This window comes from Acanthisitta chloris, unplaced genomic scaffold (assembly GCF_000695815.1).
Source record: "Acanthisitta chloris isolate BGI_N310 unplaced genomic scaffold, ASM69581v1 scaffold28422, whole genome shotgun sequence".
Lineage (NCBI taxonomy): Eukaryota > Metazoa > Chordata > Aves > Passeriformes > Acanthisittidae > Acanthisitta > Acanthisitta chloris.
The window spans coordinates 1-9,345 of record NW_008662624.1 but is presented as its reverse complement, the minus strand read 5'-3'; the positions used below and the strand labels follow the sequence as shown (position 1 = coordinate 9,345).

General features: G+C 38.7%; 1 long non-coding RNA gene across 1 annotated transcript; it reads right to left on the bottom strand.

Moving 5' to 3' along the window:
* Positions 1-2,218: 2,218 nt before the first annotated feature.
* On the bottom strand, positions 2,219-7,796 carry LOC103798417. Its single transcript, XR_624729.1, has 4 exons — positions 7,649-7,796; positions 6,710-6,815; positions 5,209-5,561; positions 2,219-3,430 (listed from the first exon to the last, which is right to left on the bottom strand). It is a non-coding gene; the product is annotated as an uncharacterized LOC103798417 (long non-coding RNA).
* Positions 7,797-9,345: the final 1,549 nt, after the last annotated feature.

Below are 9,345 nucleotides of genomic sequence, written 5' to 3'. Positions count from 1 at the left end.
CTGCTGATAAATACAGCAGTGGAGCACACATGCACCAAACTGGGATCCACACAGATGATTTCTTTAAGAAGGAAGTTTCCTGTGTATTGCAAAGGTTTGGTGATCCCAAATCTTCCTCTATCTTTAGAGGAAACATCAGCCCCATCAGTTAACCTGACACTGACCTTGGTCCAACAATGTGTGCGAAGTCTCTAACAGCTGGAAGCACATTTTAGATAAGGTTATTTATCAGGTCTAAAACTTACAAGGTTTGTCAGCATATGCAGAAAAGGTTTGTAATGCCTATTATTTTTCCTGTTTAAGATTGCTCTAGACAACATTATTATTTTGTCCAAAAAACCACAACCTATTCAGATTTAGTTTTGCTGAGTGGTAGAGGTTTGATTTAGTATGTTACAAAGTCAGCACAGCTCTCCTGTCTTATGTGATGAAAGCTGTGCAGTCCAGGCATCAGAGGACACAAAGAAACAGAAATAAATGTATGTCTGCTAAGAAACACAGCCACACTTGTATGAAGATGGGAACTTAAAGATGATAAGAACTTAGCTCTAACTATGTAACTGACCATGAAACCTCAGCACTTTTAAATCCTGCACTGGATAAAAGCCATAAAGACTGAGTTTTTATAGGGCTTCCTTTCATTCTTTATGGCATATTAACAAGTGAAGAACTCTGAGCATCAGTTCTCTTGTTACGACGAGAGGATCCTTACTCTGCTATACAATATTTGAAAACTCATCTATGGCCAAGTACAAACCCACTACCTCTGGAATTATCTGCCTTCAATTCCAGTTTTATACTGACTACTCTTTCACAGGTTTTGTTTTCAAAGCCTCAGAGGTACTATCAGTGCATAAATTACATAGCCACAAAAACAATGTCTGTGCTTTCTGCCTTGGTTCTACAACAGGCTGATGGTTCCAGCTAGTGCCCCTGGCTCAGGGGACACTGCTCTGACACAAACTGAGCCAACCCCAAACAGTCCCACAGCTGCCCTGGGGCTCTGCCAAGGGCAGAGTGTGGGGCAGGCCCAAGTTCTGAAACTAAACCACTGACTGCAGCACTGCTGGACCTTTCCTCTAGTCTGTATGCTGCACTGTGGCTCAGCCAGTCATGCCCAGCATAACCTGCCACATGCATGTACTGACTACTGGTAATCAGCACATGGAATTAAACTTAGATGTCCACTTAAAAAAACACAGAGCAAAGAAATTCTCCATAACTCCCTTTGTAGAAGACAACTGACAACCCTGTTCTGAGCACAGCACTTAACTTCCACAAAGCCCTTCTAACCTAAATTATTCTCAGATGATTCCTTGAGCAACTCAACATTTGAACCAATTAAAAACTGGCCAAAAGAGAAAACATAAGAAGAACTGAAAAAGCCCAACAATTAGCCACTTCACAAAAATCAAAGCTCTTAGAAACCATTCTGAGTATTTGCCAGACTTGCCAAGTGCAGGTTTCAAATCACTGCCAGAGGCACCACCAGGTTCCAGAGCTCGTATCTAAAATGAGCTTCTTTTTCAAAATACTGCAGCTTTTTGTGAGGGGGAAGCATTAGGCCAGAGCACTAAAAAGAAACTGCATTATGATCAGTAAATCCATCCAGTGATATTATTGCAGTTTTAGAAATCAAACCTCTGATGGATGTGTAATTAAATGCTTTCAAAATCTCCCAATCTCCCTCTGTCAGAAGCATTTCAAATCCTCCAAGTCAAAGCACTGCAGATTGCTTTAGAAAGTGATACAAAGCATGAACTACTTTATGCACAGAGCCTGATTTCCTCTGTTACAGAGGACAAATCACTCTGAACACCAGTTGGGCACTGGGTGAGACAGACTCAGCCATTGTTTAAGAGCACACAACTGCCCCTTACCCTTTTTGAGAGGGCAAGTAACCCCGGACTGGTCTCAGCAGTATCCAGCTCCTCTCCAGTGAAGCACAGGATTTCAGAACCCTTTGCAGAGGAGAACTGGGGAACTGAGGCACTGGGAAACAAAGCCAACTGTTCCCTGTGTCCCTGCAGACCAACCCCCTTTCCAAGCCAAAGCTCTGTCACTTTACCTAAGGAACTCCTCTGTCACCCTATGTAACTGCATTACAACTCCTTGGCTCCAAACAATATTGCTACCAACGTCCAAGACCATGCACAGATAGAGCAAGTAGTTTTCTGTGAAAGAAAAAAAAAAACCAAATTAAAAAAAGACTGCCACATGACACCTAGAAGCGTTTATTTTATGCAACAAACTTAAATATGATCATGTGTACATAAAAGTGTACACTGTATCTATGCTGAACAATGCCAGGAAACGTAATATTGATGCAACAATCTTCTAAAATAAACATTAAAAAATGAGCCTGGACAGGAAGACAAAATGCAAAAACAGACTTACTTCCAATCAGCACAATGCTTAAAATTGAGAGCAATCCTAAACATTTCCAACTTTCCTTACAAAGCTGCCAAAGTCCAACTATTTTTAAAAATTGATTTTTTTTTTTCTTTACATCAATAATAAAAATCTGGTGACAAACATTATAAAATCAAATGCTGGACTGTCTTTACTCCTTTAAAATTTAGAATATTCCAACAGAACCGCAGGAGTAAAAACACTTAAAAGTGATATATGTTTTTATAAAACAAACATCAATATGTACATTTATTGCAAATTATATTAAACTAAAATGGAGGGAAAATTAAAAAAATGAAATGTCTACTTGCGAATTAATAATAATTTTAAGTGATTACTTTCCCACTCTGATAAAAATCAGAAAGCAACATTTATAAAATTGCCACCACATGACTTTTCATAGCAGGGAACTGAAATCTGTACATCTTATTTTTGCAGAAAAGTAGGCAGGCAGAAAGAATTATACATAAAACAGTCTCCAAAAGTAAAGCAAAAAAAAAAAAACTTTTTTTGTGATTTTTTTTTCCCTATAGTCTTGGTTAAAATCCATTCAGTAGACTTCTACTTTTCCTGTGAAACATGAGAATACCTGGCTCTAGGATCATGAATTTTCAATGTCAGTGTAAGGACCTCCTCTGACTTTCTTTAAAAAAAAATGCAGCATGAAAATTAATGGTGTAAATACACTTTTAAACTCCAGAATGCAGGAACTGGAACCAAGTGTTAAGCAATTTGCTTAATTATTGACTTTTCATAAAAAAAGTCTCTGGGGAAATAAGTACAGATGCTTTTAGCCTCTTTCTCAAGAGTTTCTGCTTTACATTTCCATCGAGTAGGATTAATTTCACGTGAAAGGGAAGCATAGTTTTCCTTCTGGTTTCAGAGCTGAAAGCTGTGTGTTTTGAAGTAATTTCAGTTCCTGTACAGGAAATTTCTGAATCCTAGTTTCTGCAGAAGCTTGGAGCATGCCTTTATTTGGCCTTCACTTCCTCCCTTTGCGGCCAAGTTTTCTTTTTACCTTTATGGAGGGAGAAAAGGAAAGGGAAGTTAATGACAAGGATATGGAAATGAGAATAGATTCTGAATCAAAATCCTACCAAATATTGTTGACATTTTAGCTTTTACACTCTTTATACTGTGATACTTCCAACTCCATCTTGTACCTTCTCAACAATTACAAAATTAATTGACTACATCTGAATTTCCTTATTTTATAGCACAACTTCCTGATAAACTTGCAGATACAAGTGGAATTGTGCATTTCATAATTCCACAACTGAGCAATGTTTTTTCAGCACAAACAGAAACACAGTTATCCACTGCTTCCCCTGGAATCAGAGGATAAGAACAGCAACTTGTTCCAAGGAACTGTAGTTTGGTTTACAAAAATAGCCCTTCTTACTTCAAAATAAGCACTGCTTCAAATGTTTTTCAAGTATTTATGGTAACTTGTACATGACTACTTAAAGGCAAAAAAAGCTATCAGACAAAACTATTTTTACACACAGACAGACAAATTTCTTTGATTCCTTACTGTATAAGCTACAATAAATAACAGAATTGTCCTATATAAGTTGCCTGCTACACCTTAAGGAATCCTCCCTCTGCTATCTCTGTATCCTCAGTATCTTCCTGGCTGCTCCCACAGGCCTTAAAAAGATCCATTGCATTTTGGGAGTTTTCTGGACTTGAGTCTATCTCCAACAGTGAATCTCCATCACTTCCAAGCACCTGGCTTCTGAAAAATGTTAACAATGTTTTGGTATTTTGTCCAAGAAACACTGAGGTATTACACACGTAAACGACACTCTCTGATACAGGTGGCTTATATTAAAGGCTATGGATAGTGCAATTTGTTCTGAAATTTGTACAGAAATTTGGCATATAAAACAAGCATTGCAAAGCAGTGTGCAAATATGGCACTCTTGACAGACTGAACATTTCACCAGTGTATGAACTTTGCTCATAATTACTTTGGATCAAGGTTCTCTGCAAGATCTTCAACTTAGAAAATCTCTCAAAAGAATCATTGGAATAGTTTCTTTCTTCCTTTAGATTCATTTGTGATTTCTTACCACACACTGGTTTGCTGACCTTGTTTTACTGCTCTGCCAATTTGGACACTTTTCCATTAAAATTATTAAGGTATCAGACTCAGCAAAACAACAGTCTCAGTGCTTATGCACATTTGTGATTTGCTTATATCAGAAATCAAATCAACACACTGAAACACTAGAGTACAGAAAAATAAACTATCATCCAAGAACTGTTTTGTAGCCTACACAGCTCCAAATTGTACTTTTTACTTAAAATAGATATTAAATATTACACAAGCACAGACCCAAAGTATCAGAAAATAGCTACAATTAGAATTACAATTTGTCCTGTTCACCAAAGAGGGTCAGTTTTTGAGTCTCTGCTGTCAATGTCAAGTGAAGCAGAGCAGAGCCCTGAATGTGTGTTCACCTGGAATTAACAAATACACTGAGACATCCTCAACTCTTGCACCCTGGTTCCCCTCACTAGCACTGCTGTGTGAAAGAACTAAGAGACAAAAAATAAAATTTGGTGAAAACGAGTAAGTTTATCTTGTTCTCACCAAACAAATTTGCTTCTCCAGTTCCAGCTGCCCTGGAACTTCCTTTCAAAACCAGAACTCCACAGGACATACACTGGACCATGGTGTTCACTAGGGTTTAGTTGTGCCCTTCAGCTATGCCAGGCTAAATTCAGGGTCTATCTTGAGCCAGGGAAGGACCACCCCCACCACATATGTTATTATGGATTGATTTTTACCTCTGCAGATCAATTTGTCTCTGTGCTGCTGCTGGCTTTTTTGCTGTGTCTTGCTGTTTTGGTGCTTTGGCATTACCTGCCTCTAAACTCCCTGGACTTTCCTGATTGGCTGCTGCTCTCTTCCTCCCCCTGACAGGTGGTTTATTTGTCTCCTCGTTTTTCGCAGTGGTGCCCTGAGGTTCTGGTTTGGTTGGTCGCCCTCTCCTGGTTTTTGCTGCAAGTGATGGGCCTGTCTCATCTACACTTTTTTCTTCTGGTTTTTGATGAATATTCTCAGTTCCAGATGCTGCTGCTGTTCTTTTTTTCCCACGTTCAGTGCTGTTTCCTTGTGTAGCCTGATCAGAATTAATCTCCTAGAAAATCAAAATCATAAATATGAAGAAAAAGGTTCCCAAAGGCAAACTCGAATTGTTAGGTCACTCTGACAGAAACTCAACTTGTTAAAACTCTAAGTGTTCTTACAAAAACATATCACTCGGTCTTAGATTCAGTAAAATGTTTTACTAAATGGAACTTCTGACATCATCCTTGCAAAAAGATTTCCTACATTGTGTGTAATGTTAATATAATGTACCAAATGTATCTTTGATATGCTTGAAAGAGTAAAACCAATCATCTCAGCTCCTTCCACAATGGTTCTTCTGGACAAGCTCCTTTTACTGTCTCACTGTCAACTGACAGGAGAGAACTGAGGAGCAAGAGTCATGATTCCAATGCAGCACATTATATTTACCTCACTACATGCAAATGTTGAAACCAACATTCAGTAAAGGTGCAGATTACTAAAGCCCTTGACAAGCCAAGCTGTGAACAGTGACATCCCAACACTTTTCTGGGCAGCCTACTCCAGTGTTTACATTTCCTCACAATGTAATTTATTTTTTTTTAGTACTTTTTTCGTTTGCATCCAGATAGAATTTCCCCTGAAGCTACTTCTGCCTGTAGCCTTTTGTCCTGCCAGCATGCTGCCTTGACAAGCATATTTGCATCTGTTCCATAAATATCTTTTAGATACTGAAAGACTGATCCTCTCCAAGGCTTCTCTCTTCAATGGAAGGGAGGAGATGCATAAAAAATAGCCTCAGAGTTTAAATGATATTTTGGTACTGACACAATCCAAAAGTTATGTCTATTTCATGCTTCAAGACCACTTGACATTTTCCTGGCAATATCTTCAGCTAAAGCTACCAAAGGTGTGAACCTTCACTCTGAATCCCAGTCCTGCTGTCACTTATACTGGGAAACACAAAATAAAGGTGGGAGTATTTTGGAATTTTAAAAAGAATGAAGTCCCAATCTGCCTGAGCACATGGGCTCTGTTACTTACTCTGGATAAAACAAAGAGTAGTTTGGAAAATAAAGGTGTTCTATTAGGCTAGGAAACTGACAGAACTTTATGAAATGAAACTGGACATTATCAGGTCTTGCAGTGATGTGCACTGAATAAACCCCAATGCCACAATTATTATAGACACACAGCCCATAAAATCCCCAGACATACCTTGTTTTTCACAGGTTCTGTCTTTGCTGGTGTGACTGAAATAATCCTCACGGGATTTTCATCATTTTCACTGACTCCTGTTTCTGATATATCTGAACTTTGTTCCCTGGTGGCAAATTGAAGACAAAATAAAACCACAATATATGAAAAGAAGAAAAATGTTTGCAATTATTATAAAACAAAACACACATACACCAAAAAAACCAAAACAAACAAGTAAAGCCCCCAAACACACACACAAAACCAACCAAACAAAAACCCCAAACAAAACAAAACAAACAGCAACAAAAACCCAATGCAAACAATCTATATTAATTTTGAGAGTTGAATTTTTCTGAATCCACACTTAAATTTTCTTTCCCAGAATGGGGAACGGTCTACAAGGAACTGGTTAGTCATGAGCCAAATCCCTTATCCCAGACACACCATCATACAATGCTTTTTGCAAACTTAAGACTAGAGCTCTAAAAGAGACTGTGTCCCTTCTCCAGATAGAAAAAAACAGATACTGGAAAAGGTAATGAAGAAGAATAAAGACCAACAACGCCCAAACTTCAAGTTAATTCACATAAACGTATAACAGGTTTTAGGATCAAAATAGTTAAAAAAATAAACAAGACTATTACTACACATACCATACACACTTCAGAACAAATTCTGAACAGAGTTATAATTCCCTCTGTCCTTCTGAAATGCAGCAACTCGAGTAGACTTTCCCTGCTTTCTTTAACCCTTTATCTTACCAGGTAATCAATTCCAAAACAAATTAAACAAACTTAACATTTGAAACTGTAAACTGTTTCTCCAGATTTACAACAATTTTAAACTCTGGAGCCACAAAACAATAATGCTTACTAGAAGAAACAACGTTACAATCATGGGTTGCATCTTTCCACTGAGATCCTGGTCTGCTGACAAAAGACACTTCAAATCCTGTACCTTGATCTGCTTCCTGCAGAAGAGCTCAGCTCAGAGTTTACACTGATATTGCTTCCAGTCTCTGATCCTGTAGTTCTAATATATGGTCTCCTTCCAGTTGCAGATAATGGTTTGTTTACTGTACCTAATACACCAGTTGGTTTTGGCTGGAAGAAAACATTTGAATCTTTAAAAAAATGAAACTTCAGATACGTGTTTAAAACTTGAACTCTTTTCTCGAGTACTTTAAAATACTTCTTTGGGATGAACAGTCTCAATCTGTGATTGAGTCGCCAGTTTAGAGACCTCATCTGTAGTTAAAACTGTCCTACTTCTTATAATTTAACAGCACTTCATCAATCACTTTGCTCTCTCTTGTGCTTCGAGGGGTAACAGCTGGAGAAGTCTCAACAAAAGCCAAAATGTTAGGTAACAGAGTTGAGAGCCACTGGGTGAGGATGAAGGGAAAAGGAAATAAAGAGGATACTGCTGTTGGACTCTACTCTCAACCACCCAGGGCACTTTATTCTACAAGGAATGACAGGATCTCTCTAGATCAACTGTCCTTGGCCTTATGGCCAACTTTGGCCCTGTATATGGGGACAGCAGACTTGGGGCTGCAATGGCCCTGTATATGGGGACAGCAGACTTTGGGCTGCTCTAAGGTCCTCTGGGAATCTTCTTCTGAAGGTACTGGGATTCATGCATGCTGGTGACTTTTTAAGAACCATCTCTTAAAAGCACAGGAGCAGGCAATTCCCAAGTATCAGAAGCCATGCAAGTGAGGCAGGGCAGGGATCTTCTTCTAGAGCTTATGCAGAGAAGGGAAGTGCACAGTCTTTGGAAGGAAGGACAGACAACATGGGAGGATTACAGATGCTGTTCACCACTGTAGGGAGAAAAATCATGTGCCCAAAGCTTGAGTAGAGTTCAAGATGGCTAGCACTGTGAAGAACACAAAAAGGGCTTTTTAAAATATGCTAATAGGAGGATCAGAGGTAACACTGGGCCATTGCTTGATGAGACTGGTGCCTCACAAACAGAAGATGACAAGAACATTTAATCCCTCTGTCTCCAACACTGGTGATGGGCCTGGGATCTCCTGTGTTAGAAGGCTATGTCTGGGAAGAATGCTAAACAATCCCAGTTCCCTCAGCTGCTCCTCGTAAGACTTGTGCTCCAGACCCTTTACCAGTTTTGCTGTTCTTCTTTGGACATGCAGTAGGCTGAGCTACTCAGTAAATTGAGCCAATAAAATATTATAAGAATATGTTTAAGTGAATGCTGTGCAGAGTTAGCACTAGGATGATGCAGCTACTGAACATGTGCCCAGTAACAGGTCATTTCTACAGAGTTTGTTGCTTTTTTTGCCAGGCAAATGTTTTCCATTGTCTGTTGTATCCTTCTATTGCCTGCTCAGTCATAATTTCCACACATGGGAATCACTTTTTCTTGTGGGAAATGTCTTAATTTATTAACTTGGTCTCTGAGGAAATGTAAAATTACATGAAGAATGTGACATGTCAGTTATGAAAACTTCCTTGACTCCTCTCTAGAGACAAAATAAAAAAACTTCCTGCTGCCTACTCAGCCTGATCAAATCAGTCAATAGTCACCAGATACAGCAACATCTAAAATATCATAATTATATCAGAGAAACACAGAAGAAATAGTGTTTATTTTCTACACTAGCTGTCTGCATTGTAACTATACAGTAT